This window comes from Suricata suricatta, chromosome 2 (assembly GCF_006229205.1).
Source record: "Suricata suricatta isolate VVHF042 chromosome 2, meerkat_22Aug2017_6uvM2_HiC, whole genome shotgun sequence".
Taxonomy (NCBI): Eukaryota; Metazoa; Chordata; class Mammalia; order Carnivora; family Herpestidae; genus Suricata; species Suricata suricatta.
In genome coordinates this window covers 1,466,596-1,479,230 of record NC_043701.1, presented here as the reverse complement: position 1 = coordinate 1,479,230, position 12,635 = coordinate 1,466,596, and positions in this window count along the sequence as shown.

Below are 12,635 nucleotides of genomic sequence, written 5' to 3'. Positions count from 1 at the left end.
CCCCCCCACCAGCCAGAACCCCCCCAGACCCCCCAGCTGAACCTCCCTCCCAGCAAGATCCCCCCACAGCAGACCTCCCAAGCTGGACCCACCCCCAACCAGACTAACCCCCCAGCAGGAGCCCCCCACCAACTGGACCCCCCCCAGCAGCCAGACCCCCCCTAGTAAACGTCATCCCCCTCTGTTTCTGGAGGCTCCACGGGTGAGCGAGACCACACGGTGTTTCCTTCCTGTCGGAGGGTACATGACACTCTGCTGGGTACTCAGGCCACATCGCTCCCTCCGGTCAGCCACGGACAGACGGACAGACAGACAGACGCCTGCATTGTCTCCGAACTTGGCTGTTGTCAACAATGTTGCAGCGAACTTGGGGGCGCACATGTCTCTTTGAAATTCCGATTCCAAATCCTCTGGATACGCTGTATAACCGGGTAGTTTCTATTTTTAACGTTTTGAGGACCCAGCGTCCTGCTCTCCACAGTGGCTGTGCCAATTTACGTTGTCACTCGCCGCGCGCAAGGGTCCCTGTCCTCCACGCCTCGCCGGTATTTCTCGTCTCTTGCCTTTTCGATGGCTGCCACCTTTAACAGGTGTGAGGTGACTCCCTTTGCGGCTTTGATTTGCGTTTCCGTGACGAGGACAGATGTTGAGCCTCTTTTCACGTGTCCGTTGGCCGTCTGTGCGTCTCCTTTTAAAAAAAATGTCTATTCAGGTCCTTTGTCCACTGTTTAAATCTGGCCAATTGTGTGTGCTGTTGAGTTGTATGTGTTCCTTAGATATTTTGGATACGGACCCTAATCAGATCCCTGACTTGTAAATTCTTTCTTCCGTCCTGTAGGCCGCCTTTCCGCTCTGCTGCCGGCTTCCTTTGCGGGGCCCAGGGCTGCCCCGCCCGCTAACTTGGCTGGTGTTTACTGATCAGGATTGCCGAGGCCTCTCAGGCCTCCTCGGGCCCCCTGCCCCCGGAGACGCCCCTCTCCTCTCCCGCCAGAGTCTGAGAAGGTCAAGGACCACTAGGCGCCTCAGCTCCCAATGCCGTCAGCCTCGCAGATCCCAGGAGGGAGCAGAAGACAGGGAGGTGCTCACAAAGGAGAGGGGCCCCGGGGGGCCTCCGCTGCACCCCCAGGGGTGTCGGCGGTGGAACATGGGGGTGCCCCTCTCTGTCCGGAGGAGAATCCGAGCAGGGCCGGGAAAGAAGCGGTGGAGGGGGCGTCTGCCGACAGACGGGAGGCAAACACACTCCGAGACGGGGTGCGGGAGGCGGGGAGCTCGCCCCCTTCTCCAGGAGCCCCTCCTGGGGGGGACTCTCCACACGCCCTTCAAATTCCTTGACTTTTTAAAAACTCATTTGTTTAAACGGGTAAAACACACACAACATAAAATGTACCATCTTGGCCACGCACAGCTCGGGGGTATGACGCACCGTCATTCTGCCCCCATTCAACACTAGCTCCCCGCCCCCCACGCCGGCCCCCTGCGCCCACCTCCGAATCTGACGGCTCTGGGGACCTCATGCAAGTGGAATCAGGCATTATTTGTCCTTATTTCATGTGACACAATGTCCCCAAGGTTTATCCGTGGTGCAGCAGGTGTCAGAATCCCGTTCCTCTTTAAGGCTGAGTGAGATTCCAAAATTCCTTGACTGTTTTAACCCATAGTTTAAAGACTCGCTTTGGCCGCCTGGCGGCTCGGTCGGTGGAGGGTGTGACCCCTGATCCCAGGGCTGTGAGTCCGAATCCCACGTTGGGGGTAGAGATCACTTAAAAACAAACTCTGTAAGAACGAAAACAAGGAGCACTCGGGGGGCTCGGTCGGTTGAGCGTCTGACTTCAGCTCAGGTCATGATCTCAGTTCGTGAGTTCGAGCCCCGCGTCAGGTTCTGCCCCAATCTCTCTCTCTCTCTCTCTCTCTGCCTCTTCAGCTCTCTCTCATTCTCTCTCAAATGAATAAACTTAAAAAAAAAGAAATCTTTAAAAACCAACCAAACAGCCTTGCTCTTACTTGGTACAAGACGGGTAAGGATCTTCATCGGTTGGAAACGAATGATGTCCCCCTGGAGCCTGAGACCCGCCCCCGTCGGGGATCAGAGGTGTCGTCGGAGCGGCGGGGCCTCACGTCAGGGCCTCACGCGGTGCTTGTCCTTCCGCCGCCGGCTCCGCTCTCTGAGCACCACGTCCACGCTCATCCGCATCGTTGCAAAGGGCAAGGTGGAAACGCCGCCGTGAGCACGGGCGTGCAGACGTCTCTAGGTCCGGATTTTGTGTCCTTCGGCTGAATTCCCAGGAGTGGGAGACGCTGCATCCCATGGCAGCTGTTGCTGGGGAGCCCCCACCCCGTTGTCCACGGGGCTGCACCACCAACAGCGCCTGGGGCTCTGTCTCCTCCACATCCTCCCCGACACCTGTGACCTTTGTCTTTCTGAGAACAGCCGTCCTGACCAGGGGACATGAGATCGCACTGTGATTTTGATCTGCGTTTCCCTGATGCTGAGCGATGGTGAGTGAGCGCCTTCTCAGGACCTGTGGGCCGGTGGTGTGCCTTTTTTTGGAGAAATGACTAGTTAGTTCTTTTGTCCATTTTTTAATCTGGTTATTTGACTTTTTGCTGTTACGTTGCAAGAGGCCTACTTTTGTTAGAAGCCTTGCAGTGATATTTGATTTTAAAAAGCACGTTGGCATATTACTTTGAAAAAACTAACGGAAAGACCGAGCGTCCTGACTGCACACGCGGGACCCAGAATGGTGGGGAAGGCACACGGGGCTTAGGACAGTGCCCCGTGGGCAGCGGGGAGGGGGACGCAGGACACATAGGACAGGCTGTGGGAAGCAAGTGAGATGATTCATTTTCAGAAACAGCAAAGAAAAGCTGTGCTGTCCAGTTAACAATAGGTTTACAACTTCCCGGAGACACGAGCGAACCCTCCCCCACCCCAGCAGTGGAGTCCCGAACCCTTAGAAACCTCCCTTCCTGGTTCTTCCTCCCCTCTCCCTTTCACAGGCGTGTTTTTCACGGGCTTTGCAATGAGCATGCGCTGAAGGCCTGAAGTCTGCGTCACCTCGGGGACTGTACCGTTTGTTCCTCTCAGACGACGGTTTGCCTTCCTTGGGCCCAGGGGACCTCCGGGCGAGGCTGTGACCTCTGTGGCGTCAGCCAATGGGGAGTCAGGGGCGGGACTGACTGTAACCACCCGGTGGGCCGTCCATCAGACAGAGAACGCTGATGGAAGGTTGCCGTCACTGTGCTCCGAGTCTCCGTGTCCCTCCTTTGATTGGGTCGGTGGGCTTATTCCTCACACCTGACACTGGTGTGTATGTATTTATTTATTTCAAGGGAAAAGGGTGTGAAACAAAGTCGGGAACTATTTCTTAAATCTAGGTGATGTGTGCATGAGTGCTTGCTAGACCCTCTCTACTTGTGTTTGAGATGTTTCCAAGAAGAATAAAAGAGGGGGACATTCCCCATTGCAGTGAGGTCCGCAGTGCATTTCTGTCAAACACATTAAGACGGGCTTAATGGGGCCGGGTCATCTGAGTTGTGCCTGGCACGTCTTGTCATCAAGGAAGCCATCACAGACGGCAGGCGTCACGCCGGACAGGCGTCGGCCCCGGGTGATCCGAGCGTCCAGAAAACGAGAGGCTACAGTGGTTTAAAGCACATCAGGCATGCTTTCCCCGGTCTAAAAAAATCTCCACTGGTAACCAATTAGTCAGACTCGGGGTGAAGGGCGCTGTTCCCAGGAGCCTGCCTCGCTTCAGACCCCAGTTGGAAGTGAGGGGTCCCCGGGGGCTGCCCTCACTCTGACCAGCTGGCTACAGATTCCAGGCCACCCTCCGGTTCAATAATCGGGACTAAATGAGCGTGAACAGGAGACTCGCAGATCTAGGGCAGAGCTGTGCTCACCATCACGCCTTCCGCACAAAGGACACGCAGGGCGAGGTCTCGGCGGGCCCTCAGGGGTGCGTGAGCCTCCCCCCGTGCAAGGGTGACCGTCCCCAGAGAGCACTGCCGACTCTTAGATCTCCAGCTTCCCTGGCCCAGGACGGCCTCCCTGAGGAGCGGTGGGTCTTCCCTGGGGCCTGGGCCCCCTCGTCAGCATGGACCGACAGGTGTCCTCCACGTGAATCACAGGACGTCCCAGCACTCAGAGCACGCCTCTAAGGGACAAGGACAAGGGCCAGCACATCCTGAAGACACAGCCGCTCCTTAGGAGAAAGCTCGGGCCCCAGGGCATTATTTTCAGAGCCGGGGATAAAGGTAAAGAGCCAGTGACTCTTTCCTCTCGTTCCCTTTGTTACTGGATCCGGTGACCAGATATTGATGAGGGGAGTTCCTCCTAACAAGGGTTTGTCACTAGTAAACAAAGAGGGAATTGGTTGGAATCCGTGAACTAGAACCTCACAGCCTCACAGAGGGGAGCGGGCAAGGTGGTAGGTGATGGCTGACGAGATGACAGGGCAACTGGTGTGACCGGCCTCCTGAGGCGCCCCTGGGGAAGCGGCCCCCGAAGAGGCCCCTGGCGCTGCCCTAGCCCCCAGATCTGACTTGGGTCACCCCCTCCCCCGCCGGGGTTACACGGCTCTCTGGGACCAAGGACCTGCTGTCTTCGGAATGAACTGTTGAAAACAGACAAACAGAAGGGGGAACCTAGAGATTAAAATAAATTTTAGAAACAGGTCAACAAATTGTGACCTATGAACATCGTTTGAATCCTGTCTCATACCAAGTAAAAAATTATGAGACAGTCAGGGAATCCAAACACTACCTGGATATTTGATGAATTAACTGGTTATTCTTTAATTTTCTAAATGTTTATTATTTATTTTTTGAGAGAGAGAGAAAGAGAGCGAGCAAGGGAGGGGCAGAGAGAGAGGGAGACACAGAATCTGAAGCATCTCCAGGCTCTGAGCTGTCAGCACAGAGTCCGATGCGGGGCTTGAACCCACGAACTGCGAGATCATGACCTGAGCCGAAGTGGGACGTTCAACCGACTGAGCCCCCAGGCGCCCCTCCTTTCACACATGTTTAAAATTGTCTCGCATAAGCTTTTAAACTTTCATGATGTTACCTGGGTGGATGAAGAAATGGTTGCTCAGTGCCACCCACTTCCGGATCAGCAGCTGAGGGGGGACGCAGGGGACCGGAGTGCAGGACAGGGACCCTAGAGGGCGCGTGCCAGCCCCGCCTGAAGAGAAACAGCACCCTCTCCCAGCGGGGGCGTGGCCATCCCAGAGCCCGGGGACGGGGCGGAGGGGCTGGGAGGTCCTGTCAGGGGGAGGAGGAGGCCAGCTTCGCCCCGGCCTGGATGCGCTTTGCTACGTGCCCTCCAGGTCCTGAAAGAGGAGAGAAAAGTCTCTTTGAAACACGATGGTGATAATTTCAGGATAATAAACAGGCATCATGATATTAATGTAAAGAGAGAGAATTGGAAATTACATCTCCTTGGGTAATTTTCTCGACTTCTCTGAGTTCAAATTTTTTAATCTGTAAAATGAGAGGGTTGGACCAGATCCCTGGCTACCAGTCTCTGTTCTAGTTGATATTGATCTATTTAATCTCTGTATGTCAGTCTTTGCACCTCAAAAATACATTAAATATTTTAAAGTAATCACATTTCCTGGGGAAAGATATAATCATAAACCTACTTCCCAACTTTAATTTGAATGACGAGCCGCCGTTGGGCCGGGAAGGCTGTCTCCAGCGCGCCAGGGCGTTTGCGCCCGTTCGCGGCTCTGCATTTATTACCACCTTCTGTTTTCGTGTGGCAGCGACAGGGAAACCCAGATTCCGGGTCTGATTAGTTGGTATTTGAAATGTTCACGTTTAAATTTCAGTCACACATCAGTTCTGTCACTTTGTAAATCGCGAGGCCGCAGGGTGGACGCTCTGACACGGATCGCGAACCCAGTCACGATGTCCAGTTCCAAGAGGACAACGCCACGCCCGCGAGGCCGAGTTTCGCTCCGCCCTGTGCCACCAGCCCGGAGGCTGTCCTCGGGGACGTGGTCACGTGACAGAGCGACAAATCTGCCTTCTCCTCGCAGGCGCACCAGGTTGCGCCTTCTTCTGCGGCTGTGATTTCACCATCGCGAGAGGACCTTGTGTCGCACTAGTCCAGTCGTACTCAGCCCCTAGGTGGAGGCGCAAAGGGACTGAAAGTAGGGGCCACACACACCTGCACACCGGTGATGGTGACTGCATCGCGTGTGACGGCGGAAGGCAGAGCGGCTAAATTCACAATGGCCAGAACGGGAAGCGACCCACGGTCCCGAAACGGGAGAGTGGATAAACTAAGTGGGATAAATCCCCACGCAGGACCATTGCCAGCCTTAAAAAGGAAAGAAATCTTGACACCTGTGGCCCCGTAGGGGAGCCTTGGCGACGTTTTGCCGAGTGAGACCCAGCAGTCACAGAGGACAAAGACTGCACCATCGCCCTTGCAGGGACTTGCAGGAGGTCCCTGGAGCCGTCAGATTTGCAGAGAGAGGAGGGGGGAGCCCCGGGGGTGGGAAGGGCTGGGAATGTGCTTCACGGGGACAGAGTTTCGTTTAGGAAGATGGAACATTCTGGAGACGCAGGCTGGTAATGGTTGCGTGTCAGTGCGGTGTGCTTAGTGCCACAGAACGTTGCGCTTTAAAATGGTTCAAACGAAGGGGAAGGGGCTTGGCTGGCTTCGTCGGAAGGGCGAGCAGGTCTCGATCTCCGGGTTGTGAGTTCAAGCCTCACGCTGGGTGTAGACATTACATAAATAAATCAGTATTTAAAAAATTAAATAAAGCAAATGGTGGGGCGCCTGGGTGGCTCAGTCGGTTGAGCGTCCGGCTTCGGCTCAGGTCAGATCTCACCGTTCGTGGGTTCGAGCCCCGCGTCGGGCTCTGTGCTGACAGCTCAGAGCCTGGAGCCTGCTTCAGATTCTGTATCTCCCTCTCTCTCTGACCCTCCCCTGCTCGCACTGTCTCTGTCTCTCAAAAATCAATAAAAAGCATTAAAAAAATTAAAAAAAAAGAAGATGGTTAAACCGGTGCGTTTTATGTTGTGGGTATTTTACCACTGTTAAAAAAAACTCATGAACACAAAAACAGGGTAGGTTTAGTCCATTGTCAGACCCCAGCTCCTGCCTGGAGGCAAAGTCCCGAAGGCGAGACTGGAAATTTCGCTGCGGCCATTTCCAGAAGACGGTCTGCCTGGCTGGCTTTATCTCCTGTTTGTAACACGAAGATAGAAAGGCCCCTCAGATGTGGCATGCGTCGTGCGGTGGCGTCCAGCAGTCTGTAACCACGGAGAGCCTGGCTCCTGAATGAGGCCGTCGCGGCCGGAGCAACCCCGCGGGGTCCCTTAGGTTGAAGGGCGCGCCGGCTCCCAGCGGCCGCCGTCGGAGCGCGGCTGCTCCCGCAGGAGGCCCGGCGGCTCACCGTGCGGCCGGTGGGGAGCACCGCCTGTTCAGGGCTGCGGAGGTGGGGGGCTTCCTGCACTGAAGGCGGCCCCGCGAGCAGAGGGAGTGAGAACCAGGCCCCAGGCTCTGTGGCAGACGACATCACGCCACAGGACGGGCGACATAACACGAGGCGCCGACGGGGAGGACCACGGGATGGACGGCACACCCGCGGGGGCGCCCCGGGGTCTGATGGGAGCCCAGAGCCAGCGGGTCAGAAGACAGGCCGATCCGCCCGGCAGTGGGAGCAAGGCCAGCGCCAGGGTGGCCCACGTCTGGGCGAGGCCCCGAGAACCGGGAGGTGCCAGGTTTGAGTGAGGCTTCTAGAACATCTTGTCCCCCGAAGTGAGGCTCTGGAAACTGCCTCCTTCCGTGGCTCTCGAAAGCCTCCGTGGGCTGGGAGGTGGGGAGGGGCGCCGCGTCTTCACAGCCGGCGAGGAGGGACTCTTCCACGCGGCGGTCACCTCTCCTGCGTGTGCTGGACACGGGCCACCAAGCGAGAAAGGTCCGGTTTTAATTCCAGACCCTGACGCTCTCGTAAGGAAAAACTGCGTCAACATCCGGCACAGACGGCCATATCTTAACTGGTGCTCAAGCGAGACCCAGCCGGGGTTGGAGGCGAGGCCGCCGGAGGGACCACGGGGGCCGGAGGGGGCCGCTCAGCGGGTCTGGGAGGCCCCTCCCCTCCGGCCAGCTGCCTGATCCGGCTTTTCGAAAAAGCCCTTGCTTCTCAAAGGAGGTCCGAGATTCACGGCAGCTCGATGGGATGTCTGTTCCTCAACTGGGTTCTGAACCGGGAAGTAAAACCCCAACTACTCTTGAATGAGCGAGAAGATAATTACGGAGAGGGGGTGACGGCGCGCATGCCGCAGCCTGAACGCTCAGGGCCTCCGGGCGCACGTGTGCGGTTCCTGCCAGGATCGTGACTTTTCCACGCGTTTGAGGTTTCCTGTAGAACTGTAAAGCATCCCGCCCACCGCGCCATTCTCTCACTCTCTGCACCCCCACACCCCCACACCGCTCGGTTTGCCTCAGCGCTTCCCACTCGGCCTCTCCTCTTGGGACCTAGCACCCTGCCTTTTCGCTGGACGCCTTTCCCCCAGCCTGGGGCCTCACCAGCCCGAATGACAAAGCGCACTGGACCAGACGCCCAGCCGGCCTCTCTCCGTCCCCTGCCTCTGCAGACATTTCTGGTAGCTGTGGAGTCACCTGCCTAGACCTTGACCGAGTTACAGCCGGCCGCCTTGCGCTCCGGCGCACACGGGGGGCTCTGAGCGAGGCCTGCATGTTTCCGGGTTTCCCTTCAGCCTCACTGCTGCTTAGAGCCTTGGCTCTGGAATGAACACCTTGTACCAGAAGAGATTTACTATCTAACTATATCTGTATCTCAATTTAATGAAAATGTTAAGGATACTTGGATGGTCTTGCGCCAGGGTAATTTTAAATAAAACGTCTCGTTCTTTGGCAGCATACGCTGCCCTGATGTTTAACTATTGGAAAGTACTTAAGTGAAGTGCTCTTTACAATACTGTCTTTACAACATCGCCTTGTTCTACAGCATTTTTTCCCCCGAGTAAACAAAAAAATGTTTATGAGAATATTGGATGCAAAGCCTCATCTATGTTGCTAGAAGTTAAACCCCGCCTGACTGCAGATTACGAAGCAATGCATTTTGGGGTAAAACCCAGGGTTTGAGGTTACATGGTGACTGAGTGAGAGCCGGTGGTGTGCAGACCAGCCCTGAAACCTGGCGTTAGAGTCCCCAGGCCCCGCTTCTGCATCTGTGAGACGGGGGCGACGGTATGTACCCGGTGGGGTTGCCGTGAGATGTAGGTTTGTGAGAGAATCCCGTGCCTGCCGGAGAGCCAACGGCCGACAAATAATAGCTTTCCCTTTCTGCTGCAGCGTTTCTGCTCCAGCACGTAGTTATTTGTCGGTGACTTTGAACAGACGTTTGTGTGTCTTTCCAAAACAGTGTCTCGGAGTTGTAACGCTTCTGCTCAGCTCTGCCCGGACCAGGCGCTTGGCCAAGGCAGTTTGGAGCGTTTGCGAGTGTGGCCTCCTGTTTCCCACATGGTGACACACGCTACCAAACACAATCTTAATTGTCTCACCTTTATAAATGACCAGAATGATGATGACGATGATGCATGAAAATAGTATCAGTAAAATGTTAACAATGTATTATCAGTACTTGGTCTTTTGATATTGCTTCTTCTTAAACTTTCTTTTTTGTCCTACAAATCTAGTGAAATGCCCTTGGAGTGCACATATTTAGTACTAACAGTAGTCTACAATGACCAGGGATGCTCAATATGCTCAAATCACCAAAACACAGATCCCAAGAGCCATCTGGGCCAGGCCTGCGCAGCAGACCGGGGAGGACTGTCACCAACTTGGCAGGTGAAGTTGAAGTTATAGGACTCACCCAAAGTCACACAGCGATGGAGCCCCAAGCTAGGACCCAGGGGAGTCAGGGCAGGACTCCCGCGTGGGCGGTCCTGGGATCCAAGGGGCGGGGCCAGGGTCCAAGTGGGTGGGGCTAGATACAAGTCAGCATCTGAGCAATGCTTTACTACAAGAAAACGTGTTAAACTTTATTTTCCCCTGAGAGTGGAAAGCGTGCCTGGATATTTGTGCACATTGTTAACCTGTCAGTGACCACAGGGAGACTCTGCTGAAGGATGACACTACCGTCCACGCACGGCAACTGGAAAGCTTGAGCGGGCAGGCCAGTTTTTAGGGAAAACAAATAAGTCAATAATTCATAGTCCATAGTCTTAAAGAGCTCTCTGATGAAAAAGAAGGGAAGGTCAACGCAGATGAACGCAGAGCCCGGTTAGGAAATCAGGAGCTTTGTTCTCTCCCGCTCCGCACAGGGCCTGCCTCACGGTCTGCGGGCCTCTGCCGGCTCTCGTCCTGCTCCCCAGCCTCTCTGCAGTCACTTCCTGGTCTCCACCTTTGAGGTACAAAGTCACGTCTGATAGCCGGGAGCATGAGCCAGGCCTTTGGGGGAGCAATTTTATGCCTAAGGCACGGGGCCTCGTGCTCGGTGTGGACCCCAGGCTCCGCCGGGCGGGGTGGCAACTGAGGGCTGTGCGGCCTACAGCGTGCTGGCCGCGCGGCCAGCTCTCCCACCGCAGGGGAAGCCACGTCTGTCCTGGGCCGCACGAAGTCATTGTGTTTATGACTGGTTTGTTTGTTTGTTTGTTTAAGTAGGCTTCCCTCCCAGTGTGGAGCCCAATGCAGGTCTTGAACCCATGACCCTGAGGTCAAGGCCTGAGCTGAGATGGAGAGTCAGAGGTCTGTCACCCAGGTGCCCGTGACCCCACGAAGTTTTGGCCTCCCTGGGTAATCGCAGCTGATGGCGGGTTTGCCCCTGCGCAAATCTCCCATGTTCTGCCCCGCCCGGCCCGCGGCAGGCCAGGCCCTCGGGGTGTAAGGACGCAGGTCCAATCCGGCCCTCCCCACCTGGCCTTCCCAGCCTTCCTGGAGCCGGTCAAGGCGCACTGCCGTGGTGGAAATGTGCCCGGCAGTAGCCTGGCACTGGGGGGGGGGGGGGCGTTCCCCCACCTGCCGCAGGTCCGATCCAGCCCTCCCCTGTACTTAAAGGGGAAGGTGCCGGCTTCTCCTGAAAGGGCGCACCTTAAGGAGGGGCAACTCCTGCGGCACCCAATGGGGAGAGGCCGGCCGATACCTTTGACCTTTCTAGAGGCAGGCCTAGTCACGCCCCACGTGGGGCGTCCTGGGCCCGCTCTGATTGGTCAATACTCCAACTATTGTGATTGGCTCCCACAACTGCCAGTATTGATGGGGGCAGGTATTGGATCACTGTACTCCTGTCATCATTTCCTGTAACGCCCCCTCCCAAAGGCATAAAAGGCCCTGCCCTGCTTTTGCTCGGGGCTTTCTCCACGCAGCTGGCGGGTCGGCTGGAGACTATGAACCCCAGCTTAAGCTTGTAATAAAGGCCCTTTGCTTTTGCAGGTGTGACTCGGTCTCCCTAGCAGTCTCTGGTGTTTGTTTTGGGGCGATTTGGGGTGATTTTACAAACTTGGGTACAACAGGGGAAGGTGGGCGATGTGGGCCTCAGCAAGGCCCCACCTCCCTGGGGACGGCTGCTGGTGCAGGGCCTCGGCCACCCTGCACACGGTAGGTATGGGCGGACAGGGGCTGCGGGGGACCGCCAGAGGGCGCTCTGCCCCCCTGGGCAGATCCAGCTCAGAGCCTCTGAGGATGCACCGTGGAGCCGGCAGACACTCCGTGATCAACAGGCCATGCGCAGATGCAGTGAGACTCCCCCCTCTGGTCGTGCGGGCAGAGTCACAGGCCTCGTCTCGGTGGGGACGAAGCACACTTGGCCCGAAGACCGGCAGAGAGGAGCCCGCATTTGCAGACTGAAGCCTCAGCCACCTGCCTGGCAGTGCCATCCCGTGCCCCTGGCCCGCCCTCCGTGCGGCCATCCCGTGGCCGCCACCACCCGCTCTGGGTTTTCGTTCATCTCCACAGGCCTTTTGGTTCGCCATTCGACTGCTCTGAGCCAGGGGCTGTTTCCAATGTGTTGTTTAAACTCCACATGTGTGCTTCCCAGATGTCCCCTGTCAAGGATTTCTTTATTTTTTTTAATGTTTATTTATTTTTGAGAGAGAGTGTGTGTGTGTGAGCAGGGGAGGGGCAGAGAAAGAGGGAGAACAGAATCCGAAGCAACTCCAGGCTCTGAGCTGTCAGCACAGAGCCCGACGCGGGGCTCAAACCCACGTATAGTGAGATCATGACCTGAACCCAGGTCAGAGGCTTAACCGACTCAGCGCCCCAGGCGCCCCTTCTGTCAAGCATTCCTAATTCCATCCCAAGGAGGTCAGAGAGCACACTGAATGATTTCTGTCCCTCCGAATGTACCGAGGCCGTGTTTCTGGCTGGCACCTGGCCTGCCCCGGAGAACCTTGCGCGTGCCCCGGGGTAAGGTGCGCGTTCTGCCCGCGCCGCGCATTCTTGGTCCGTTTCTGCAGACTCTAACTCCTTTGGATGCTGCTCTTGCCGAGCAGCGTAAGAGTTGGACTTCACTTCCCCCACCAGTCAGAGTGGCTAAAATGAACAAAGCAAGAGACTACAGTTGTTGGAGAGGGTGTGGAGAGATGGGCACCCTCTTACACTGTTGGTGGCAATGTAAACTGGTGCAGCCGCTCTGGAAAACAGTGTGGAGGTT